The following is a 27,201-nucleotide window of genomic DNA, read 5'->3' on the forward strand; positions in this document are numbered from 1 at the left end:
ATAACTCTGAGGGCCTATTGTAATTATGCAAATAGTGGGCCATTAATGGTGGTTTGGAATCTCGATGACTCCCATTAATCATGACAATTGATTGCAAATGGCTGTTTTACCTGCAAGTCTTCCTGTATATGTCTGTGCTGGCAAGTGGGTAATGAAGTCTTACATGCAGGAGCGACGCCAGCTTTTTTGGTGCCCTAGGCGGTGGAAGGTCCCACCCCTGAAATGGCACCCCTGACAGCAGCAGGTCCCGCCCCTGAAATACCGCCAATGACTGGGACAGCTGCCTCCCGCCAAATGTTAGTGCCCTAGGCAACCGGCTAGGTCACCTAATGAGTTGCGCTGGCCCCAATGACATGTGATCATGTCACCTGAACTGGAATCCATCTTTAACCTAGTGCTTTTCCAATGAGAAAGGGGAGGGGACCCAGAGGGACAAAAGATTCCCACCTTATGCAAAAGATGTATAAATGGATGGAACAGAGAAAAGAGTCAGCCATCATGAGGAATCCCCTAGCTACCACCTGAGCTGGAACAAGGCTGTACCAGGGGAAAGGACTGTGCCCAGACTAGGAAGGGATCCAGTCTGTGAAATAAACTTATTGAAACATCTCTCAGGGTGAGATTTTATCTGTACTCAATTGTATTAGGCTTAGGTTTGCATGTTTTGTTTTATTTTCTTGGTAATTCACTTTGTTCTGTCTGTTACTACTTAGAACCACTTAAATCCTGGCATGTAAGACTGGCAGGGAAAGCAGGGGCAGAAGTAGTTTTGGCAAATCACTTGGCAATTCCCACGGGGGTTTCTGTGATTCAACCCATCACACCCCCTTCAATCTGATAGAGAGGAGATTCCAATCTTACAAAGGAAAGAGCCTTAAATATCCAGCTACTCAAAGCCATCCCAACTATGCAGCTCAGAACCCCCTCAAGGCATCTTTACAACCAGGGCAGAACCTAAAAGGGTACATACATCCCCCACCCACCCCAAAACATCAGAGTCACAAACACAGGGACAACAGGGAGAGATGGCATCATCAGAACTGTAACTAAAAGATGGGTCAACAACAATGATTTCAGTGGCATAGCCAGGTGGAGGGAACAGGGGGAGCAATAACAAAAACAAGCGCTACCCGCTGTGGCACTTTTACTCATCCAGCGGTGCTCCAGGTCTTCGGCAGTGGGCCCTTCACTCACTCTGGGTGAGTTCGGGGGCACCGAAGGCCCTGCCACCGAAGACCTGGAGTGAGTGAAGGTGCCGCTGCCGAATTGCCACCGAAGACCCGGAGTGCTGCCGGATGAGTAAAATAAAAGCGCCACAGTACTTTTTAAAAAATTGCTCCCCAGAGTGAGTATAAAGGTGGCAGGAAATTGACAAGATGCCACTTGTGCTCAGTGGGGGAGTGGATGCTCTCCCCACAGCTATGCTATTGAATGGTTTCCTGCCCCAAGCCTAGTTGCAAAGGATGGTGGCATGGAGGTAGCAGTAAGGAACAACAGTCATTTTCCTGTACTGCATGGAAAGATGTTGAGAAGCACTCTTAGAAGAGACATCTTGCTTCTCAATTATTCCACCTACGCCCCCAAGACAATCCGTGGTTTCTTGTGCAATCCCGATTCCATGATCCTGTGTGCTGTCAGAGACTTTTGATCACAAGAAACCTCTGTCTGATTTTGGAAGTGAGAGCGCTGGGTTCTCAGAAACAGCGATTCAGGAATTTACAGATGGTCCCTCAGCTCCTTGATGCTAGTTGGGCCTCTCCCAGGGAGCATACCTAAAGGCCTCATCTCACAGATTTCCAAATCCTGATCACTAGAGCCCTGCACAGATATAAAAGTTTAGATCTACACCAATCCACAATAATTAACTTGCATCCAACCTACACTCCACATGTAACCCCCACACTTCCTGGGTGTGGTATTCTGTCTCATCAAATGGCAGAGACCACTTAGAAAGAGATTAATAAGTTTACTTTACAGCCTTAGCTAAGAGCCATCTGGCTTTTAGCTTATGCAGCAAAGCTTCATGCATTTAGTTCCAGGAAGTCCCAGCCACCAATGACTGGGGTCTGTCCATGTTACACCCACTCCACCTTTTTTTAATATCTATATCTCCATTCCCACCAGTACTCTATCTCACTGTTAGAGCCATGCTCAGCTACAAACACTTTGAGCCATATCTGATTTGACAAGATGGTAGACAATACAACCATATCCACAGATTTGCAGTCTTTGTTGATCAGACACATGCAGCAGGAGAAGTAGTGGGGAGCTCATATGCACCTGGGGACATGACTAAAGTCCCCAAGGGTTTAGATGATTATGTCTCCCACAAGGTCTGTAATACCATGTAGGCACCCTCCCCCCTTGCGAGCACCCTCTCATGGCCAGCAGTACCTCAGCAGTGCCCTGATTCCTCCCCCTTCAGGACCCTTTCAAGAACTCATTCAATTCAAAAGGCAGTTCATGCAAACCCCTCTTGGAAGTCCAATTTGTTGAGTCCTCCAGTATATGTTAGCCCTCAAGCAGTTCAGTGTGTCTCTCATGATTAATCCAAAATAACACAAAGCACAAACTCACACTCATCACCCCAGGTGTCCTTTAGAGTCTCTCCTAGATCTCCCCACCTTGAGCACTTTCTCCTGTTCCTCCCATGACTCATGAGCCAACTTTTTACTCCCTGCAGTAACTCTAGGCATAACTAAACTCCCTCCCCCCTTCAGTGGCATTTCCTGCTCTTTTTATTGGGTGAGCACCTGATTCAACCCAGATGTGACTCATCCTGTAATCAGGGCTGGCTTAGCCCCAGATTCTCCAGTCCATGGGGCAAGCCACCCTGTGACAGGGTAAAACGAGGGAAGAACTTGCATCACTGAAGTGCCCCATCTGGAGCTGGGAGCTTGCAACGGCACCTTGGTGTTCCTTGAGCCCTAAGCCTGGCTGCTACCACATGGAAAGAACACAGTGTTCCATGCCATTCCTGTCGGATTAACCGGGTCCCCTGGGAATCACTAGAGGGGTCTCATGGGGCACATGTGCTATCCAGATGCCTTTGCTTATTAAAGGGGAGCTTGTAATAATGTCATGAAAGCTTTTATCTGCTGTGTTAAAGGCACTAATATCACTATGCTCTGTGTGGGTGGCGAAATTAGACAAGAGTTCCTCCATGCTGACGTTTCCCCCCTGACATCCCTCATATTCATCTTTCTCAACAATTATCTTTTATTTTGATATCTTTTTATTTAAATCTGAAGAACCTCTTTCGGGAAAATAGAGAGGCTAGATCTCTTTAATAACCAATCACCTCGCTATGCCAGTTAGGGGGGAACAGAGAGAGACAGTGAATGGTAAAGGGGAGAAGATGGCTCAATCAGATTCATCCCTCCAGATATCTGCAACAGGAACCATCCCCAGGGATCAGGAAACAAATGGTCCCACCCCCCCACAAGCTGCAGAGACCCCAGGGCATTCTGCTCCCTGACAGAGTATTTAGGGGAAGACAAGAGACGAAGGAGAAGCACTAAGGTACCTTGGGACTAGTTGTAAGAAAAAGAGCATCTTATTTCCTGGATCCCTTCCTGGATAAGAGGAGTGTTCAGTTTACATGGCCCTTTCAGTCCTTGGTCTCTGCCACCAAGGGGCCCAAGTTAGTGCCAATTGTGATATGGACAGCTGTCCACTAGCAAGTAGGCCAAAATGCTCCCCAACTCACTTCACATAGGGGGTCACTGAACAGGCATGAGATGGGAATGACATAAGAATGGCCATACTGGGTCAGACCAAAGGTCCATCCAGCCCAGTATCCTGTCTGCTGACAGTGGCCAATGCCAGGTGCCCCAGAGGGAGTGAACCTAACAGGCAATGATCAAGTGATGTCTCTTCTGCCATCCATCTCCATTCTCTAACATCCTGGCTAATAGCCATTAATGGACTTAACCTCCATGAATTTATCTAGTTCTCTTTTAAACCCTGTTATAGTCCTAGCCTTCACAACCTCCTCTGGCAAGGAGTTCCACCAGTTGACTGCGCTGTGTGAAGAACTTCCCTTTATTTGTTTTAAACCTGCTGCCCATTAATTTCATTTGGTGGCCCCTAGTTCTTATATTACGGGAACAAGTAAATACCCTTTCTTTGTTCACTTTCTCCACACACTCATGATTTTAGGTACTTCTATCATATCCCCCCTTAGTCTCCTCTTTACAAAGCTGAAAAGTCCTAGCCTCTTTAAACTCTCCTCATATGGGACCCATTCCAAACCCCTAATTATTTTAGTTGCCCTTCTCTGAACCTTTTCTAATGCCCGTATATCTTTTTAGAGATGAGGAGACCACATCTGTACGCAGTATTCAAGACGTGGGCATACCATTGATTTATATAAGGGCAATAAGACATTCTCCGTCTTATTCTCTATCCCTTTTTTAATGATTCCTAACCTCCTGTTTGCTTTTTTGACTGCCGCTGCACACTGCATGGAAGTCTTCAGAAAACTATCCATGATGACGCCAAGATCTCTTTCCTGATTAGTTGTAGCTAAATTAGCCTCTATCATATTGTATGTATAGGTGGGGTTATTTTTTCCAATGTGCATTACTTTACATTTATCCACATTAAATTTCATTTGCTATTTTGTTGCCCAATCACTTAGTTTTATGAGATCTTTTTGAAGTTCTTCACAATCTGCTTTGGTCGTAACTATCTTGAGCAGTTTAGTATGACATTTGTTTAATACTGACTTGGTCCAGGTTTTACTGGTGATGTAGAAATGAAAGTTTTGTCTACTTGCAATAAAATAACAGCATTTCTATGGTACACGTAGTATGTGGGGAAGGGGGGGAGAGGAGTTTCCAGATGGCTCACTGAACTCCTGTTGGAAGCATGCACCACCTCACACTCTGATTTTTTTCCTCTTCTGCTGTACAATCCCATTCACAAGACTCTGCAGCAACCACTTCTCTAGCTAAGGGCAACTAGGATTTTGAACCCACCGCCATTGTTCTGCAGGGGCTGCTATGAGTGATACATGATATGCCTGTCTTTACAACCCTCTGCCCTTTTATAGTGCCTTTCTAGCCTCAAAGGGCTTTAAAATGTTAACTTTACCTCACAATATTGCTGGGGGGGGAGGGGTCACTTTTAGTACCATCTTCTCTGGAAGGAAAGTGAGACACAGAGATTGGAAGTGACTTTATAAGGTCACTCAGTGAATCTGACGCAGAGCTGGGAGGAGAACCCAGAGGTCCTGGCTCCCTGCTCCAACCACTAGGCTACACAGTTTCCCCAGGCTGGGAATGGAACTCAGGAGTCCTGGCTTCAAGGCTGCCTCCAACCACTGAATCCTGCTGCCTTTGCTATGCTAAAGATATTGCCGCCTGGGAAGGCTGGATATAAAGTCACAGAATGTCTGTGGCTTCAAGGCCACTACTGTGCTCTGACACAACTAGCCCAGTGATTGGGGATAATTAGCTGGGCCTCCTTGTGATTAAATTTCTGAATAAATACAGGTCACTTACCTGTCAGTGGCCCAACCTCCATAGCTCATTATGACTGGTCTCAGCTCAGCTTCAGGCCTGGGATCTCCCCTGGATATCTGCTTCACTACAGCAATTCTCCCTCAGACACACCAGGAAAGGGAAAGATGAAGCCACGACTGAGACTTCTCAGAACCGGGAGATGCAGGGACACCAACAGACACGTTGCCCAGGGCCATGTCAGAGGCCTAGCAGCAGCCCTAGGGCTGGGCTGGATTTTTGAGGGGCATTGATCAAGGACTCCATGTCTCAAGAGATGCCCGGCCTGTCGGCAGCCCAATAATTTCTTGGTCTCGACATGGAGAGGCGAGCTCCAGAGCAGAGAGGGCTGGGTACTAGGCTATGCCCTGGGCCTCCCCACAATGCCATGCACTGGTGGTGTCTATGACATCAACTCCTCCTTTAGCCTACTTAGACTTAAGGCCCTGGCTGTTCCCCTGCCCCACCCGCCACTTCCCCTTGCTGCTCCTGGGCCTTTCGCATTGCTTCCCCCAGCCTGTGGGGCAGGCCTGGATTCTTCATGGAAGGTGAGCCTTTAAACACTCACAGACTGTGCCCTCAGCAAGTGAGAGGTATTTCCCCTGAGGCAGCAGCCTTGGTTGGGAGATCTGCAGACTGGTGCATTCAGGCCAAACTGTATGTATTAGGAAAGAAAAAATGCACAGTTTACAGGGGCGGGGACTGGTGAGCAGGACTGCTGCCTTCTCATGCTCTTGTGATTTAGGCCATGTCTACATCTAAAATTTTGCAGCGCTGGTTGTTACAGCTGTATTAGTACAGCTGTATAGGGCCAGCGCTGCAGAGTGGCCACACTTACAGCAACCAGCGCTGCAAGTGGTGTTAGATGTGGCCACACTGCAGCGCTGTTGGGCGGCTTCAAGGGAGGTTCGGGGAACGCGAGAGCAAACCGCGGCGAAGCTGGTCTCCTTTCCCGGTTTGCTCTCGCGTTCCCCGAACCCCGAGCAAGCAGGTCTCCTTCCCTGCGGTTTGCTGGGTGGTTCCGGGAACGCGAGAGCAAACCGGGAAAGGAGACCAGCTTCGCCGCGGTTTTGCTCTCTCGTTCCCCGAACCCCGAGCAAGCAGGTCTCCTTCCCTGTGGTTTGCTGGGTGGTTCCGGGAACGCTAGAGCAAACCGGGAAAGGAGACCAGCTTCGCCGCGGTTTGCTCTCTCGTTCCCCGAACCCCGAGCAAGCAGGTCTCCTTCCCTGCGGTTTGCTGGGTGGTTCGGGGAACGCGAGAGCAAACCCGGGAAAGGAGACCAGCTTCGCCGCGGTTTGCTCTCGCGTTCCCCGAACAAGCAGGTCTCCTTCCCTGCGGTTTGCAGGGTGGTTCCGGGAACGCGAGAGCAAACCGCGGCGAAAGCTGGTCTCCTTTCCCGGTTTGCTCTCGCGTTCCCAGAACCACCCAGCAAACCTCAGGGAAGGAGACCTGCTTGCTCGGGGTTCGGGGAACGCGAGAGCAAACCGCGGCGAAGCTGGTCTCCTTTCCCGGTTTGCTCTCGCGTTCCCGGAACCACCCAGCAAACCTCAGGGAAGGAGACCTGCTTGCTCGGGGTTCGGGGAACGCGAGAGCAAACCGGGGAAGGAGACCAGCTTGATTACCAGAGGCTTCCTCAGGTATGCTGGGATACCTGCTTATTCCACGGAGGTCAAGAAAAGCGCTGGTAAGTGTCTATATTTGATTACCAGCGCTGGATCACCAGCGCTGGATCCTCTACACCCGAGACAAAACGGGAGTACGGCCAGCGCTGCAAACAGGGAGTTGCAGCGCTGGTGGTGCCCTGCAGATGTGTACACCTCCTAAGTTGCAGCGCTGTAACTCCCTCACCAGCGCTGCAACTTTCTGATGTAGACAAGCCCTTAGATGCTAAAGTAATCCCCTCCCCTGCTCTGTGGCTCAGAAACATCTCAAGGCTCATTTGTAAGCACAGAGAGACCTGGGATGCAGAGAGCTATGGAACAGGAAGCCACGACTCCAGGGTTCTTTTCTGGTTATCTAGTAGTTAGCACTGGATAGAATTCTTTCCTGTGTGACTGGGCAAGTCATTCCCTCTTTCTGTGACTCAGTTTCACCTCTGGCATACACACTTTGCTGCTTAGCACACCCTGTGAAGGCCTCCATCTCTCCATGCCATAGAACAAGGAGGACCAAATTGTCCCCTCATTCAGAACCAGGGCCAGGCTGATGTTTCAGTAGGCAGGTGCAGGGGCAGCTCCAGGCACCAGCACGCCAAGTGTGTGCCTGGGGCGGCAAGCCACTGGGGGCACTCTGCTGGTCGCCATGAGGGTGGCAGGCAGGTTGCCTTCGGCGGCATGCCTGCAGAGGGTCCGTTGGTCCCATGGCTTCGGTGGACCTCCCGCAGGCGTGCCGCCGAATCCGCAGGACTGGGGACCTCCCGCAGGCAAGCCGCCGAAGGCAGCCTGCCCACCGTGCTTGGGGTGGCAAAATACCTAGAGCCGCCCCTGGGCAGGTGAACCCAAACAATCCCATTATTTAGCAAAAGGAAGGCTCCCATTATAAGGAGCCTGGGGCAAAGCAGAAACACTGGCTGCTATGCAGTGGACATCCTTCCTTAGTTCCCCATGATCCACTTTACATGTTTCCTCAGCTCATAAATCCCATTTTGTCTGGTTTCTTCTGCTGATAGTGCCTCGCTTGTTTAATCACTCATTCAGAAGAGGCTTATTATCTAGGATAGAGATGGCCCGGGGAGAGTATTTCAGAGCAGAATGCTGTTGCTACAAGACCAGTTGGCGTGAAGATGTTCAGGTTGAGTGGAAACCAGAGGCAGGAAGGAGAGTGAGAGCTGGGAGGCTGTGCATCTGCAGGTCTCATCAGGACACTTGCAGCCGGCCCAATCCTTGTGCCATCTCTCCTTTCTGTGGGAGAGGGTGCTGAGGAGGGGTATCATATAGGTGCACATAGGGTGAGCTCTTCCATATGAACAAGATGATCTAAAGAGCTGAGCTGCCTCCACTTTTTAATGGATAGAGGTCTGCATCACCAAATGTCAGCCCCATCAGAGAGAGAAGAATAGACCATAGGGAGCATACTTCTCCCTCTCCCTCTGGGAGTGGTACCTTCCAGGGAGGCCCAGGATTAATTCTTCAAAAATAATTTAGCACTGGACTGAGGGACTCTTTCTGCATAGGGCAGATATGCTGAGCCCTGCCACCACCTGTGCTATATCTCAGGCTCCATGGTAAGTGTGATGGGATCCCCAGGGTGCAATGTGGAACAGGTACCACTGAGCCCTCTGGCTTGCCATCCTGGGCTCCCTCTCACACTGTGATGTTGTGACAAGCTGCAAATCTCTCCAGGTACTACACTTACACAGACATCCACAGACAGGGACACACCCAGCTGAGTTACATGAATGCAGGGCACAGATTATCCAATAAATTCTTGGAATGTATTGGAGACAATTTTTTATTTCAGAAGGTGGAGACAGCTACTGGGGAGAGGCTGTTCTAGATGTAATTTTGACAAATAGTGAGAAACTGCTTGAGACTTTGAGAGTGGAAGGCAGCTTGGGTGAAAGTGATCATGAAATAATAAGAGTTCATGATTCTAAGGAATGGTAGGAGGGAGAACAGCAAAATAAAGACAGTGGATTTCAAGAAGGCAGTCCTTAGTAGACTCAGGGAGTTAGTAGGTAAGATCCCCTGGGAAGCAAGTCTAGGGGGAAAAACAATAGAAGAAGTTGGCAGTTTTTCAAAGAGACATTATTAAGGGCACAAGAGGAAACTATCTCACTGCATGGGAAAGATAGGAAGAATGGCAAGAGACCACCCTGGCTTAACCAGATCTTCAATGATCTAAAAATCAAAAAAGAGTCCTACAAAAAGTGGAAACTAGATCAAATTACAAAGGATGCATATAAGCAAATAACACAAGTACACCTCTACCCCGATATAACGCGACCTGATATAACATGAATTCAGATATAACATGGTAAACCAGTGCTCCGGGAGGACGGGGCTGTGTGCTCCTGCGGATCAAAGCAAGTTCAATATAACGCAGTTTCACCTATAACGTGGTAAGATTTTTTGGCTCCCGAGGACAGCGTTATATCGGAGTAGAGGTGTATATAGGGACAAAATTAGAAAGGACTGATACAAGGGCAATATGCAGTAGCAGTCCCAAGGGAGGGAGCTGGGTAGGGCCCCAGAGTAGATGAGAGATTCTTTGCTGCTTTTACAGAGTAGATGAGAGGTTTGATTGTTAATTGTTAGCAACATAGAACCTATGATACATAGATAAACTATTTTGATTCCACTGAGCAGAGGGCACTGGCACTCACGTATGCACCCTCCTCCCATGCAGTCCATTCTTTGCCTTCCTCAGCTACAGAAAGCCAGATGGTGTATTACATCCTTCAAGAGCCCTCAGTCTGAAAAGGATTCGGTTCCAAAGCCCTGGTACAATTAAGGCTGTGCATAAATACGGCATACAAGGAGCAGACCGTGACTAAGTTTTGAGGTGCTATCTCAGCAAAAGCAAAGACAATTAAAGAGTTATTTAGCAGCACACTGTGCAGAAATTGGGGTCCTCTGGGAAGGGCTGGAACAACCAAGCTCTCATTACCCATTCATAGCTGAGCTAACCCACTTGATGCTGGATAGGCTGTGGCATAGCTGGGATTTGAGACTGACTTGCCACAGTATTAAAGCGGTGACTTTCCCTGTTTTTTTTTGACTATGTAAACCCTAGGATGATCCACTCAGTTCTTTGCAGACATCTCCCAGAGTCTCAAAGAGAGCCTAAGAAAAGGGATGAAGCTCAGGGTAGAGGCCCAGGTAACATATTCATACAATGGACTAACAGGTCCCAGGACTAGGTCTGCCCTCAGAGAGGCACATGCAGCTCAGGATGGGTATGTCTGAGGGCTGAATGTGACTTCTACTCCTCATAACACAGAGTGATGAGGGTGGTGAATGACCTATTTAGAATAGGCCTACAGTATAACCTTCTGTCCTTCCCTCAGGGGGTGATGTCCTCTGTCCAGTGGGATGTGGCCAGGTAAGCTGACCCACAGCCTTCTCAGTCACTCTGAAAGGCCATGATTACAGCATGATGCAGACCATTTCCTGTGTACAGAAAGGTGTTTTGTAGGAGTGCCAATAGATGGGTTAGTGCTCTCTCTCACACATAGGTATCCTCTCTGTCTCTCTGCTAATCTTTGGCACGACTGCTGAATACGTGAGTTTGCTCTGCAGACCCTCACCTCCAAAACCCAGCCCCAGCACAAGTGTGATGACATGGGGTTGTCAGTTGGATTGTTGCATCCTAGCAGAGGGTGGCTTACCCAGGGCTAGGATTGAGCTCCATTGACTGGTGCATATTTTGGGAATGCCTAGGGATGGATGAACATTGAGGATGAATTTGCTGCTCATGTCTTCAGACAAGGGCCCGTAAGCCAGGGCTAGGCTCACTGATGGAGCAATGTCTGCGAAAGCTTGAGGCTGACTCAATCATATGTTAAGGAGTTTGTGCATGGATAGGAACTGTGTGAAGAGGCAACTGTTACAACCCAGTTACAAACTCAGCAAAATTTCATAGTGTAGACAAAGTCCCATTTCTACCATATTAGGGGATATGGTTACAGCACAGCTATTTCCTCCCAGCTCAAAACATGACTTAGCCTTGCTGTGTACCTTGGACCAAACTAAGTTTTAACCATGTTCCCCAAAGTCTTGGACTTCTTAATGAGCTTTCATGTTGCAGGACTGTAGTAGAGGTAAAATAGCTTTGTCCCATCTACATTCCAAGACTGAACTATGTCTTAACTACTTAGCCACAGCAGAAAAAAAACTTAACCTAAGGTCCAGTGCTATCAGACATACTCATTTCAGGGCCCCCTGCAGTGTCCAGTGGACTGCCTGAGCATGCAGTGTTTAAGGACCATGCATCCTCTTTCTGCTCCCAACTGGCGTCTGTTTATCGTCCTGGGCTCTTCCCCTCTGCTCCCCATCAACTGAGCTAATAGAACTTGGGCTCACTAGGCTTGTAAATGGCTTCAAACTCAATTGCCCTGGGCTGGCACACAGCTCTGGTACACTTTGCCAGCCTGTCTGGTAGATAAGGATGGCAGCGGCTTTAATTCCTCACTACGCCTTGACTGCCAACTCTGCTGCCCACTCACCCTAAATAAATGCTGTCCAAGGATTTGTTTGCCAATGCTCTGGAGATAAAGGGCCAATTCCACCAGATCTCCTTCCTCCATCCCTATTATCTCATTATTTATCCAATTTGTTAGACAATTCACCTGCAGCAGAAGAGGGCCCTTTTCTTTTCCTTTTTTCCCCCTCCTATTAAAATCTCTGAACAAATCTTCCTGCACAGAACCTGGGCTGGATATTTAGGAATAAAAAAGTCTCTAGCAGCTATTACTAGGCCTTGAATTACCATTGATTGAATGATCAATAACAGTGGCTGTCTCTGCTCAACAAACCTTTCTGTGTTTAGTATCAGAGCGGTAGCTGTGTTAGTCTGGATCTGTAAAAGCAGCAAAGAATCCTGTGGCACCTTATAGACTAACAGACATTTTGGAGCATGAGCTTTCATGGGTGAATACCCACTTTGTCGGATGCATGCATCCGACTGTGGCAAACTCAGGACACTTAGCTACCAAGAGTGGGGTAGTAATTAGTCCCAGAAGGCTTAACCATGGAGGAATAAGGTTCAGCTGGAACAGGGGTTACCAGGGAGGTAATTAGTTTCAGCTGGCCCCAATGGCTGGAGACCTTTTTAAACCTTCCCTGGCAGGGAAGTGGGGGCGGGGGAAGAGGAGCTGCCCTGCCCTGCCCTGCCCTGCCCTGCCCTGCCCTGCCCTGCCCTGCCCTGCCCTGCCCTGCCCTGCCCTGCCCTGCCCTGCCCTGCCCTGCCCGCAAGTAGAGGCAGCTGAACTCTAAAATCTTTTCTTGCAGGCAGGTTGCACTCTCCCCAGAAGGAGAGGACAACAGAACAAGGGCCTGACTGAGAAGGGATCAGCCAGACCCTGCGCGACTGTGAAGGGCTTTTGCTTTGCCCAAGCCTGTGTCTCCAAGGCTGAGAAGGACTGAGCTAGGAGAGGAGAGACAGGTACTTTGCCACACCGACGAAGTGGGTATTCACCCACGAAAGCTCATGCTCCAAAACGTGTTAGTCTATAAGGTGCCACAGGATTCTTTGCTGCTCTTCCTGTGTTTGTAGCAGGATCCTGTTTGCTGGGGCTCCGCTGCTGCCTGAGGCTGTTGTGTCATCAGCAATCCACTCTGACTGCTGGGTCCATGCCAGGGCATAAGAAGACCTTGTGTGGAGACTCTAGACAGCACAGAGAGAACCACAGGGTCTGTCTGTGTCCAGCAACCTTAATAAAGAATCCCTTTTACATTTAACTTGTCTTTTCTCTACTGCAAGTGAGGGATGGAGTTGGGATTGCAAAGAGAATGGCTTGGGATTTGGGACATCAAAGTTTCCCTTACATCCTGGCAGTCCAGCATTCCACCTATTGGCCGACTGATATACTGAAAGCAAACATCATTACCCCTGCTGTGATGTAGGTCAAGACTATACCCATTTTGCAGGTGCAGAAACTGAATCACAGAAAGTGCAAGTTATTTTCCCAACTCTCATAGCAAGTTAGATGCAAAGGTGGTGGAAATCTAAATCACATTGTCTCTCAAAGCTAGGGATGGTATCTGTGAGTCCTGAGTAGAACCTGGGAGACAGAGTACTAGTTCCCTGCACTAATCAATGGACCACCTTTCAAGCAGGATCCACAATTAAAATTCAGTAGCTGTAGTTTGCTGTCCCCTGATCTAACCACTAGGTCATAGATCATCCCTGTATCATTGCCTTGATGCAGCATATTGGGTCAAGTTTATGTTTCTTACCCTTGATGCAGTAATTCTTCTTGGCTGGCTCCTCCCTGTCCCCACATCCAGCTCAGGTGATTGTAGGGGAGGACTGTAGGGGGAGAGGGGCTTGGCTGGAGAAGGCAGAAGAAGCAGTGACCTGTGAGAGTTCCAGGGGTAGCTCAGCAATGAGAAAACATTAAAGCTGAAGAGCCCAATTGTGCTGCTAGTGATTCAGAAGCAAAACTTCAGTGGGTGCAGGATTGGTCCCATATCCGTTTGGTGATTCTTGTTTAAATAAAAAAAGGCTGCAAACTGGGGCACCCTGCTCTCTTAAAGGGATGGATGATCCCAAAGGCCAGAACTGGGGATCCGTCAAGAGTTATTTTACGGATCCTGGTCTGATACTTGCTGATAATGAAACAGGCACGAATGTTTGACTCTTCCCAGGAAACAGCTGCAAGATTAAAAAGCATCAGAACAAAATAAAATATATATTTTTTAAATGCTGGATTCAGATTCGTGATGTTGCAAGGGGATTAGTAGAGCCTGGGAGCTGGCTCTCCCATCATAGTGCTTGGGTGCGCTAGGCCTCTTGACAGCAAATGCTGTCTGCTTAGCTAAGCAGCCTTGGGTCTCATTAGGAAGGGATTTTCCTCACCTCTACCTGGAATCTAGCCTTTCTAATAATCCTGTTGTTTAAGCTCCAAGCCTGTGGTAAAAAACTGCTTGCTCTTTATTCTAAACTGGAACTTCCTGATGAGGCAGCATCTTGGAGGATGGATGGACAGACAGACAACAGCGAACCTTAGATGGCTGAAGTGCATCATTCACTCACTGCAATGATGTTCCCATTCCAGGCCGTGTCCAGGGACTTCAGAAGAAAAATGGTTAGAACATGGGAGTGGGAGTCAGTAGCACTTCAGTTCTTAGCTTAGCTCTGTCACTGATTTTCAGTATGACCCTGGGTGAGCACCTGCCATACTTAAAAAAACAACAAAGAGTCCTTAAAGACTCACAGATTTATTTGGGCCTCAGCTTTCATGGGTAAAAAACCCACTTCTTCAGATGCATGGAGTGAAAATTACAGATGCAGCCATTATATGATGACACATGAAGAGAAGGGAATTACCTCGCAAGTGGAGAACCAGTGTTGTAAAATAGGTTACGGAAACAAACCAACCTCACTGAGGAGTTATGAGGCTTAATTGATCAATGCATGTGAAGTGCTTTGAAGATCCAGGACCACAGCCATCTGTAATGTGAGTGCAGTTTATCCTGAAATCAGGGAGTTACAGTAGTTTATGCCACAGAGGAATTTGGCGCAACACTAACTCATGATATCCAATTATTGTCACATTGGAATTTTGTCAGCCCCAGTGGTAGTGTGGGCTGCTGCCCAGCTTACAGGACTCATGGCCTCCCCAATTCAAGGTGGGTTTTTGGAATGAGGCTTGATCACAATCACTTCTACAGGCATTAAAATGTCATCTACAGTGCTACAAATAACCCTCTCATTATCTACTGGCTCGTAATGCTACTCCCCAGAGATAACAAGCTGTGATGCTTCCTCTGGGCCATATAATAATCACCCCAATTAGTCCCAAGCAGCAGTTATTAAGCTCATGGCAGCGCTTTAGTTTACAAAGCAGAAATAATTAAGTGGGTGCTTGTGATAGTCATGTGGCTGGGAGTGGCCAAGGATATTCCATGCTTTGTGGCTTGGGAAAGGAAGCAAAACTCATTTGCAAGAGATCCCACCACATGTGTAATGCAGTGCCCCCACAGCACTCTGCACATGAAAGCTCCTCCACACCAATAGGCTTGTTCTGTTGCAAAACCAATGGATAATTAGCCAAAGCAAATGCAATCAGTTGTTAATGCTGGGAATTGTTAATTCCTTGCATAGATCTCTCTTTCATCCAAATACTCTGACTATTAGATGGGTGGAGGACCCAAACCCAGCATTCATGATTGGTGCTTCTCTTCACAGGCCCAACTGGGCTAGTCCACAGCAGTTTGGTAAACCTTTTTCCTGGAAGCTGTTATTTTCTGTCTTAGAATCTGTTTTCACTTTTTATTTTAAACCATTGACCCTTCTGCTCACAAAAATAACCTTCTAAATGTGATGTGAGAGTAAACCAATGCCAGGAGATTGGCCTGAATCTGCAGACAGCCTAAAATACTAGTTCTGAGAGAGATGTAAACTGCCCCTATTCATATCAAAAGATACTTAACCATGGAATCTAATGATGACAATCCAATGTCTATATTGATAATTATTTAAATTATCAAAACCATTGAGAAAGAAAAGCGACAGTTATATTATGAAGAGCTACTGTGTGGAGTCTGGGCTTGACATCCCAGAACTCCATTTTTGTTTTCTCTCTCTCTGATATTTTGGCCTAATTTTGAAGCATTTGCAAAGGTATTTCAAGCAATCTTATCTAGGAAGGAGGCAAACATCTTTCCATGTGCCTGGTGAACAGAGGCCGCTCTATGTATTTTGCCACCCCAAGCACGGCAGTCAGGTGGCATTCAGCAGCGTGCCTGCGGGAGGTCCGCCGGTCCCGCGCCTTCAGCGTACCCGCTGCCCAATTGCTGCCGAAGCCACAGGATCGGCGGACCTCCCGCAGAAACGCTGCCAAAGGCAGCCTGACTGCCGCCCTCATGGCAACCGGCAGGCAGCCCCCTGCATGCGCTTGCTGCGCTGGTGCCTGGAGCCGCCACTGCTGGTGAAAACGCAACAGGTTCCATTAGCATTCCTTTGTGGACCACATGGGGTTGTGATTTCCCTTCTGGAAACACTTGTTGTCTCTTGCCGTGACGCTTGCAGGAAAGGGAAGTGTTAATTTCATGATTTTTAGTACTTAAACCACTATTGAGTATACTAGTCTAAGTTGTCTACCAGTATCTGTCCATCCATCCAGTTACCTGTTTTTTAAAATCAGATCTAATCTACTCTATTTCTGCATTTCTCTTTATCTAGGCATTTATACTACATTCATCACTCTGTCATCCCCAGATCAGACTGCCTCTTTTGGTGGCACATCAGCCCATGAATCCCACAGACTGCACAGAAGGGGGTTAATGGAATTTACAAGTCCATTATGACAAGAGGCAGAAATATTTGGAGGAGATGAAGCAGCAAAGGGGTTTAACTGACACCTCACCAGGTATGTTAAAGCATTATGGCCAAATGCTCCTGAATGTAAGTCCCACTCCCCGGCCATATTTCAAATGGGAGCATCATTTGAGAGCCCCTGGATGCCCCCTGCTGTGTATTTTTCCTAGTTATCTTCCCCTGGTCTCTGGAGTTCATGCTCTGTAGTTTTACATACTTTGTTTTCCTTGTAAATGGCTCTGATTTTAAATATATCCCTCTGCACTGGAGCCACAAGGAGGTCTGCTCTGCTCCTTGCACTGCGTGTGGGTACAGATGGCTTATCTTCATCATGCCACATCCCAGGATTTGTGGTGTCAATGTGTTGCCTCCACTCATGTGGGGAGGCTTTGCTGATCCCTGGGAACAGAGACAGGAGAAAAACAGTGAAAAGAGAGAGAGAGAGAAAGAAAATCCAAGTCCCCTCATCCTAGTGAAACCCTCCAATCTAAATAGATCCCAATCCTTCATGTTTCAGAAGAGTTGTAAATTTTTACAAACCCCTATAACACTATTCATTCATTCATTCACTTGTAGGTGAAATGAAATCTGAAAATTATTTATAGATCACTCAAGCTTCACCTAAGCAAACTGACCAGGGATCCAGTCATGTTTGAGACATCATTTGTAATGTGCACAGAATTAAAAGCCTGTCAGATCACCATGAGAGGCTGTACACTGTACATTCCCCCAGCTGTGCAGGTTCTTTGCACCCTGTCTTTGTAAGCCCCACGGGTGTCTCTACAAGTTCTCCCATAAGATGCTCCTAGGAAGTCCATCTGAAGTGGCTCTGCTGGCCTTAGTACTTTGTATTCCTGTGGCAAAAAGACACATTTCTCACAATGCCCCCTGCCATGGGTATTTGCAATGCAGAGCACTGATCGAGCACTGGCACTGCAGCTGGATGCAGTAGACTATGTGCTGACTCGGCACTGGATTTGTGGTTGGATGCAGTGGCTTGTGGCTTATGATGTTAGCAAAGTGTAGTAACAAAATGATTGATTATCCAAAGGTTACAGAATCTTTTGAATTTTCAGATCTTCCTTCTGTCTCACATGGAATAAGAAGGTCCATGTAACAGCTCACATGTGATGTGAATATACTCAGTAGTCTATATAACGTCCCCTAGTTGATGCACACAACGCTTCCAGGATGCGATTTGATTGCTTGTACCTGATACTGACATGTGACTCCATGGCAGAGGTCAAGGGATCACTTTGTTCTTGCAGGAATCCATCCTATAACATCTTACATTTTTAGATCCAGGTACACAAACTTGTGAACATATACATGACTGTAAGTACAAACATAGCAGCATAAATAATCATAATCACACATCAATATGGACAATAATGTACATGTACATGATCAGAACCTGTCACATTCCAGCAAACAGAAAAATATGCAGTTCCACACTAGCACACTTCAGGATTCTCGTTCTCTCTGACACTCACATTCACAGTTCATGTGTGCATGCACACACATCCACACACCACACACACACACACTTGCATCAACAGAGACATACAAACGCACTTACAGTTCCTGAGGATTTTCAATTACTCTAGGAGTCAAGCAGTTAAAACAAAGAGACCAATGATCCAGACTCTGGGACACAGAAATAAGCCCATGCAGAAGCTGGGGGAGGTGATGCCTGGTGAATTATGCATGACACAGGAAAGCCTTTATCTGTGTGGACAAAGGTCTATGCCAGGCGGCTAGGCTCTCTGCTGTACCTGTACTTTCCTTTTGCTCGCACTTTATCTCCACTCCCAGCTTGTAATTCAGCACAAATATCAGAGGAGGCTGGAAGATTAAGTTTCTCTATTTGCATGGCAAAGGGGTGAGGAGGGGGGGAATGTCACTCACTCAAGACTCCCAGCTGCTTAATCCTCAGACAAGCACAGCAGAAGAAAAAGGCAAAAGGCAAAATTCTATCAGTGTTGGCAAGAGAAAAAAACCCAAAGACAATTTCATGGTTTAGGAAGTGGTGTTTGGACCCTGGCACTAACCTAGCCTTAATGTGCTTTGCAGATGGCAGCCACCCAACACCTATATGAACACAAGAGGCACCCCCATGCGAGGCAGTTCACAGACTCATCCCTCCTGCCTTCCTTGTGGTGCCTTCCTCTCACAGTAGTTCTTTGCCATGCCCATGTATGAGCTGGCCACACCTACTTTTCTAAGTGGCTGTGTGGAACTTTGATCCCCCTCTAGTGTCTGATCCTCATAAGACGATAAGTGTCTATTACAAGTGGCAGTGTAGAGAGTTGTTCTTTTAACTCAAGTGGTAGAGGCTCATGTTGTTAGTGCAGAAGGTCTCTAGGTACAGACTCTGCTGTTGACTCAACTAAGGTTGATTAAAAATGCACATGTGGAGAGCTGGTTTGGTAAATAGATGCTTTCACTCCGGTGCAAGCTGCTCCCTTTTGAAAGTGATTGTGTCATTTTCACTTTCTTGGCCTTCCCCAAATCACAATTAGGGGAACAATCATGACCCTGGCTTGTCTTTTAGAAAGGGCTTTAACAAAATGTTCTATTAATACTGTAACAAAATGGTGTGTCTGGGGTGTGCGTGTGCATGGTCATGTAAGCACACTACTGCTTTCTAATGGATACAATCTGAACGTGTATCATAAGAACACCCACACTGGGTCAGACCTGTTGTTCATCCAGCCCCGTATTGTGTCTCTGACAGAGGCCAATGCCAGGTGCTTCAGAGGGAACAAACAGAATAGAGCAATTATCAAGTGATCCATCCCATCATCAAGTCCCAGCAACTGGCAGTGAGAGGCTTAGGGAACCTAGAGTATAGGGTTGCATCCCTGACCATCTTGGCTAATAGTCACTGATGGACCTATCCTCCATGAACTGATCTAGCTCTTTCTTGAATCCCGTTATAATTTTGGCCTTTACATTATTCCCTGGCAATGAGTTCCACAGGTTGACTGTGTGCCGTGTGAAGAGGTACTTCCTTTTGTTTGTTTTAAACATGTTGCTTATTAATGTCAGTGGGTGACATCTTGGTTCTTTTTCACCACACCTTTCATGATTTTACAGACCTTTATCGTATCCTCCCTAAATTTACTTTTTTTCCAACTGAATATTCCTAATCATTTAAATCTTTTCTCATATGGAAGCTGTTGCATGCCCTTAATAATTTCTCAAAAAGAACAGGAGTACTTGTGGCACCTTAGAGACTAACAAATTTATTTCAGCATGAGCTTTTGTGAGCTACAGCTCACTTCTTCAGATGCACAGAATGGAACACACAGAGGCCATGGCTACACTGGCGCTTTACAGCGCTGCAACTTTCGCGCTCAGGGGTGTCAAAAAACACCCTCCTGAGTGCTGCAAGATATAGAGTGGTAAAGCCTCAGTGTAATCAGTGCTGCAGCGCTGGGAGCACGGCTCCCAGCGCTGCAAGCTACACCCATAGAGGATGTGGTTTACGTGCAGCGCTGGGAGAGCTCTCTCCCAGCGCTGGCGCTGCAACCACACTCACTGCAGCGCTTTGAAGTTTCAAGTGTAGCCATACCCAGACAGGAGATATTTATACATACAAGGAACATGAAAAGGTGGAAGTATGCATACCAACAGGAAGAGTCTAATCAATTGAGATGAGCTATCGTCAGCAGGGGAAAAAAACTTTAGAAGTGATAATTAAGATGACCCATAGAAGGTGTGAGGAGAACTTAACATAGGGAAATAGATTCAATTAGTGTAATGACCCAGCCATTCCCAGTCTCTGTTAAGGCCTGAGTTAATTGTGTCTAATTTGCATATTAATTCGAGTTCAGCAGTCTCTCTTTGGAGTCTGTTTTTGAAGTTTTTTTGTTGCAAAACTACCACCTTCAAGTCTGTCACTGAATGGTTAGAGAGGTTGAAGTGTTCTCCCACTGGTTTTTGAATGTTATGATTCCTGATGTCAGATTTGTGTCCATTTATTCTTTTGAGAAGAGACTGTCCGGTTTGGCCATTGCTGGCACATGATGACATATATCACATTGGTAGATGTGCAGGTGAACGAACCCCTGATGGTGTGGCTGATGTGATTAGGTCCTATAATGGTGTCACTTGAATCGATATGTGGACAGAGCTGGCATCGGGCTTTGTTGCAAGGATAGGTTACTGGGTTAGTGTTTATGTTGTATGGTGTGCGGCTGCTGGTGAGTATTTGTTTCAGGTTGGGAGGCTGTCTATAAGTGAGGACTGGCCTGTCTCCCAGGATCTGTGAGAGTGAGAGATCATCTTTAAGGATAGGTTGTAGATCTTTGATGATGCGCTGGAGAGGTTTTAGTTGGGGGCTGTAGGTGATGGCTAGTGGCATTCTGTTATTTTCTTTGTTGGGCCTGTCCTGTAGTAGGTGGCTTCTGGGTGCTCTTCTGGCTCTGTCAATCTGTTTTTTCACTTCAGCAGGTGGGTATTGTAGTTTTAAGAATGCTTCATAGAGATCTTGTAGGTGTTTATCTGTCTGAGGGATTGGAGCAAATACGGTTGTATCTTAGAGTGATATCTGCGAAGTCCAGGTCTTCAAGGGATGAGAAGAGCATCCATTTAATGCCTCTTGGCATGTCTTCTGTTGTACATCGCATTACCCAGTCAATGGCAATGTTGAAGAGGATAGTAGACTGACAAAGTCCTGTTTTAACTTCAGAACTGAGCTCACTGTGATCAACATTGCAAGTAAAGTTGAAATAGAAGCTTTTGATTATGTTGATTATATGGAAAGGAATTCCATATGCCCGCAGAATGCACCATAAGCTGGTCTTACACAATACTTTGCTTGGCACAAATAAAAGTGTGATACTACACCAGTTATTACAATCACTGAGAATTCTTTTCTTTGGAATCTTCACTATAACCCCATTGGTCCACTCATCTGACACTTTTTCCCTTTCCCAGACTAATGTAAATAGAGGGGCCAGGATAGATACTGCTAATTTAGGATTTACCTTGAACAATTCTGCATTCAAGTTATCCTTGCCAGGAGCTTCCCCATTTTTTAAGGATTTGATAGCTTGAATGATCTCTTCCTTAGTTGGGGTGTCTGTGCTGATATCAAGATCTTCTTCTGCCTCCTGGATGTTTGCTTCCTCTTTAGGTGGCTCCTTGTTCAGCAATTCTTTGAAATGCTCTGTCCAGTGCATTTCTTGTTCTATTTTGGTTGTTAGTACGTGTCCTTGTTTGTTCCTGATGAGACTGTTTGTTGGTATCTGCTGTTTACCACTGATAAGCCGCGTCATTTTGTGGACAGTTCCTTGTTCACCATGAGCAGCTGCATCCTCTACTTGTGTTGCCAGAGTATCAATATAAAACCGTTTGTCTGCTCTCACAAGGCCTTTGACCTCCCAGTGTGCTTTGCTCTACTGCTTGTGGTATTAGTCCTTTAGCTTCTGGGATTTTGTGTCTAAAACTTTTTTCTTCAGGGCTCATCTGGTTTCTATGGCTTTCCATGTGCTGGGTGTAAACCACTCCTTCCTTCTCTTCTGCCTGTAGCCTAGACAGGCTTCACAACTCTGTTTATAAATTGTTTATAAATTACTGTTACTTTGTCCCACTTCTTGTTATATTTGTTGGTCAGGAGTGTGAAAAAAAACACACCCTTGACTAACATAAGTTCCACGGACAAAAGTGCCGGTGTGTACAGCGCTGTCGGTGGGAGACACTCTCCTGCCAACATAGCTACTGTTGCTTTTTGGGGGTGGTTTAATTATGCCAGTGAAGAGCTCTCTCCTGAGAGTGACCCACTCCTATAGACTCTGGCCGCTAGGCCACACTGCCCTGCACCTAAGGGCTGCTCTATAGACTGGCTGCTAGGCCGTGCTACCCTGACCCTAGGGGTGTAGACCGTCATAGGGACCCAGGGAAGTCACGTCAGCTTCCCCATTTGTAAAGTGTAAGTAAGGGGGCTGGCCCACCATGCTCACATACAGTCCCCCACATAAATATATAACATAGCAGGTACATATACACGTGTGTGCACGTGTCCAGTACGCAACAGCCACTCACATCATACACACACCATACCTACTTAACACACCAAATGCATGTACACGTGTGGGCACACACATAAACAGTTCACAAATTCCCTTGTTCATTAAAGCTGATGCTATTTCTTGTCAGTTTCAGGCCTTTCCCAGCTGAGCCTGATTTATTGTAGAAATATCAGCAACTTCTCTTCCTTGTGCACTGAAGGCTCCAGGTCATAATTAGTAATTTATGCAGCTTCTAATCAATGCAAAATGTGAATTTTTAATCCTCCTGGCTTTCCCACAGGAGCCACTGTCTCTGAACTTGGCTTTCTATGAACAGAGAGGGATACAGATCTCAGCTGTGGAAAATACCATATAGCTGCAGGCACCAGCACCTTCCTGGAGATGCTTCACTGCCTAAGCCAAGCACCTGCCAATCACTGAAACATAGGCTGAAGGGCAAATGAGAAGCAGGGCTGGCTCCAGGCACCAGTACAGGAAGTAGGTGCTTGGGGCAGCCAACAGAAAGGGTCTGCATGTCCGGGTCTTCGGTGGCAATTCAGCAGCGGGTCCCTCAGTCCCTCTCTGAGGGAAGGACCTGCTGCTGAATTGTCACCGAAGAATGAAGCAACGTGGTAGAGCAGCCGCCGAAGTGCTGCGATTGCGGCTTTTTTTTTTTCTTTGCTGTGCTTGGGATGGCAAAAACACTTGAGCCGGCCCTGGTGAGAAGGTAGCATGAGGCTAGGAATTTCAATGGGATTCTTATGTAAGAACAATTCAGCGATAGAGCGGCTGCAGGATCAGGAGCCAAAATACAGTATTTGGGGTCAAATCCTTTCCCTATGCGTGCAAATATTTCGCTGTCAGTGGAAGCTGATGCAGTTCTATTGTACAAGTGCAGAGGATGGAGGGGGGTGGTGGGAAGAGCTAGATGTGTGCGTGCAGTCCCTACAGAAGCTTTCTGCATGGCAATGTGTAAGATATGGGTGGGACTGGGATGGGAGCAAAGGATTCAGATTTCAGGACCTGTTGCCAAACACTGGTGAAATAAAAGTTAATGTGACTGCAGCTTTTGGAGCTAAAGTTGGCCTGTCTCTAGTTATGTAAAAAGAGCATTTTCTACTAAAGCAAGTTGTTGCTGGCCTGGATCCTCCTAACTGCTGACTCCTGGGTCTCCACAGACTTGGATCTTGTGTCATCATTTACCAAGTCAGAATTCTCCACTCACTCATCCTGTAGTAGCATCTTGCACTCCTTTGCAGAGGTAGAAGTGTCTGAGATGCCAGGCAGTGGTGAGTCATGCCCTGGAGAACTTCTGATAAACCCATTTGCTAAAACTTCCCACAGAAACAAGAAGTCTTTGAACTCTGTTGTTACCTCATCACTTATGCAGGTGTTTTAATATTTGTGTATGTGATTTAAAGGGAAAAAAAGAGAGATGGAATGGAAATAGACAACAGCACAGGAGAAAAACAGCCTTGTTCACAGGAATCTGAAGCAACTACCAGTGTTCAGATGGGTATATTTGTACATATAAATTTATTTGTCATGTGATGCATTCCTCCCCCCCCCCCCAGCAATTTTGCAGTTTTGAAGAAGTATGTATTTTGGAAGCAGGATTAGAAGTCCTCCTGGGTCCTGTGGAATGAGCAGATCCCCCAGAGAGATGGTTTCTCGTTCAGGCTTTGGGGTAACAGTGGCAGAGAGAAAGCAACCTTCCAAGTTCTCCTCCCTTTGAGTGAGAAGTTATAGAAACTGGGAGAGAGCTGCAGGCCTGCGACTCAACAATCCTGGTCCTCTGCATTCTCCTTGGTTTTGATCTAGTGACTAACATTTCAACCAGCTCGACGCTCCTCTTGTTGAGTGAGGCCACGAGGCCCTGGGAAGGGTTGAGAATCAAACATTCCCAATGTAAGGGGACTGTTTGCTCCTTACTAAAACTCAGTGGGGGTTTTTTGGTTGCCAGTTCCAGTACCAAAAGAAAAGGGAAGGGTCGATGTGAAATCGAGACCCTGAGACTGACAGTCCCCAGAAACAATGGGGGGAGACCAATGTTCCAGGTCAGCCTGCTTGACATGGTGGGCGGGCTAATGAGGGACTCAGGAGGCCATGGTGATCCGGTCCTCAGAGTGTGAGCTGGCATTGCTGGGAACAGAGTGGGGCCGAGTGAGTGAAGGAAAGAGCAGGGGCCCGAACTGAGCTGGGGACCAGGGTCACGCTGGCCAGAAAGAATGAGAGAAGCAGCCCAGAGAGCAGGTCTGTGCTGGGAGGAGAACTGCAGCAACCAGAGCCAGAGGGGCCAGAAAAAGCAGCCCAGGGGGCTGGAGGCAGAGCAGCATCAGTGCTGAGGCAGAGTGGAGCTGGAGCTGGGGCTGGAGCCAGGTGTGGTGAGCAGCTGGGGAGAGTGAGCGGGGCCCTGGGCAGTGGGCCCAGTGCAGGGAGATGCCCCCAGCCAAGAGGCCTGGCAGGCCAGACTTGGAGGGGGGATCATAACCCGGGCAGGGGAGGCTGACACTGGGAAGATGGGTCCTGCCACCTACAGCCTGAATGTGTGCGGCCACCACCAGAGCAAGTGTCTGACCTGCAGCATCCCTGCAGCACAGCCAAGGCCTGAGAAGGTGGCCTAAGACATCTGAAGGACAGACTGTGAACTTCCCTTACATTCCAGAGATGCTGGTTGTGATGTCCCCATGCCACAGAGCGGGGTTATGTGTTTTCCTTTAACCTTTCCCATTTTTTCCTTATTTTTAAAATTGGTTGTTGTTTAATAAATAGTATTTGCTTTTAACTGTATGTAATGATCAGTGGGTCAGGAAGCATCCAGTGCAGAGAGAGCACCCCAGAGTGGGGACACCTTAGCCCCTACCCTAAGTGACCACAACAAGTTTGGGGGTCAAGCTCTCCAGGAATCCTGGGCCCAGCCTTGTTGGGGTTATGAGAACTCTGCCACACAGGAGAGTGGAAGGGGAGCTCTTAAGGTCAGGCAGGCTTCTGGGTAAAGGAAGTGGGAGCGAGGACTCATTTCACCAGGGTAATTTACAAGCCAGAAAAGTTCCCCATAATAGTGGGACCATTCCCCTGCTTACACCTCTCTCCTCTGGCAACATTATTGCCAGACAGCAAATATATGGCAGTACAGACGCCCCCTGACTTACACAATTGTTCCGTTCTGGAAAGCCTTGCATAACTCAAATGTTGCATGTCGGAAATGTATACCTGTACATTACGCAAAAATTTCCGCAACTCAAAAATCCTATTTCTGGCTTATGGAACTTTTTTCGTAAGTGCGAATTTGCGTAAATTGGGTCTTGTGTAACCCGGGGAGCATCTGTAATCTGTTTTCATTTCACTTGTATACTCTAGGACAGTGGTCCCCAACCATTTCGGCTGGCAGACACCAGCCAAAGGACCACTGCAGCGGTGGAGCACCCGCCGAAATGCTGCCGAATTTCGGCGGCATTTCGGTGGAGACGCCTCTCGATGACGTCGCTTGCCGTCGACAAGCGACGTCATCGAGAGGCATCCCCACCGAAATTTGGGAGCGAAGCCTCTTGATGACATCACTTATCGACGGCAAGCGGCGTCATCGAGAGGCGTCACTGCCGAAATTCGGGAGCAACGCCTCTTGATGACATCACTTGTCGGTGACAAGCATCATCATCGAGAGGCGTCCCCGCCAAAATGCCGCTGCGGCATTTCGGCGGGTGCTGTTCTGGGGGCCAGGACACGGGCGCATTAAGATGCCCCTGCGGGCGCCATGGCGCCCGCGGGCACCGCGTTGGGGACCCCTGCTCTAGGATGTGACCTCTTCTAAAAGTCTTAAAGGCTGCAGAGTTCAGGGGATCCAGGTGCTGAATAAATGTTCTTCCAAGAAGAGTTGTTCCCCTCAGAGGGGAAAGGTGGAGAGCAAGGTTCTCTCCCCAGCACAGTGTGAAAAGCCCCCATACCTCCAAGGCCCTGTGCTAACCTGCAGCTTGGCCTAAACTAACTGCAGGAAAGTTTACTGGTTCTATCCTATACTTGCAAACAGTAAGCAAAATTGAAAAAATAGAAACAGTGTGACACTTGCTATCTTCCAGTCAACTGGTACAGAGGCTGATTTAAGCATTAGGTTCCACACCACAGTCAGCTACATACTTTCCTCTCCCTATGTGTGCAGTATTCCTCCTACTGTCCCCAACAACATCCCATGCCCTTTCTGCACAGTTCCCCCAGTCTCTGCTGTGCCATATCCCCTGCTCTTTTTGTTAAATCTCCCCTCTTTTTCCTTAGTCCTGCCAGTTTTTAATTCCCCAGCTGATATTTTAAAACTCCTCTGAACACCAGGTGAATTGCAAAGGGCCCTCTCATCAGGAGAGATTTGGGCTGGCTAATTGGTAAATGACCCCATTGAGGGAGGCCAGATAGTTCTGAATCCTTTCTGCTCACTCTGCCTCTACTACAGGTTTTAACAAAGTAACAGGCACTTTCTGTCTCTCTGAGCTTCCGCCAGCCCTGTCTGATCCCCACATCCAGGGCTCTCTAAATAGCCAGCTGCCCCAAACATTCCAATCTGCAATGCTCTTCCCAAAGAGAAAGGACTCCAACACCCAAATAGGAAATAAATCTCTGAATGCAACTCATTTCCCACACTCTCCATCTCCTCTCAGCTTCTGAAGGGCAGGGAGAGAACATAGGGACTGGCATTCTAACACCACAAC

General features: G+C 47.4%; 1 protein-coding gene across 2 annotated transcripts in view; it reads right to left on the reverse strand.

The window, feature by feature from the left end:
- The window catches only part of ASIC1 (acid sensing ion channel subunit 1), a 179,077-nt gene that overhangs the window by 130,036 nt on the left and 21,840 nt on the right, over positions 1-27,201 (reverse strand). The window lies entirely within an intron of this gene.

Source organism: Gopherus flavomarginatus, chromosome 16, assembly GCF_025201925.1.
Source record: "Gopherus flavomarginatus isolate rGopFla2 chromosome 16, rGopFla2.mat.asm, whole genome shotgun sequence".
NCBI classification, from domain to species: domain Eukaryota; kingdom Metazoa; phylum Chordata; order Testudines; family Testudinidae; genus Gopherus; species Gopherus flavomarginatus.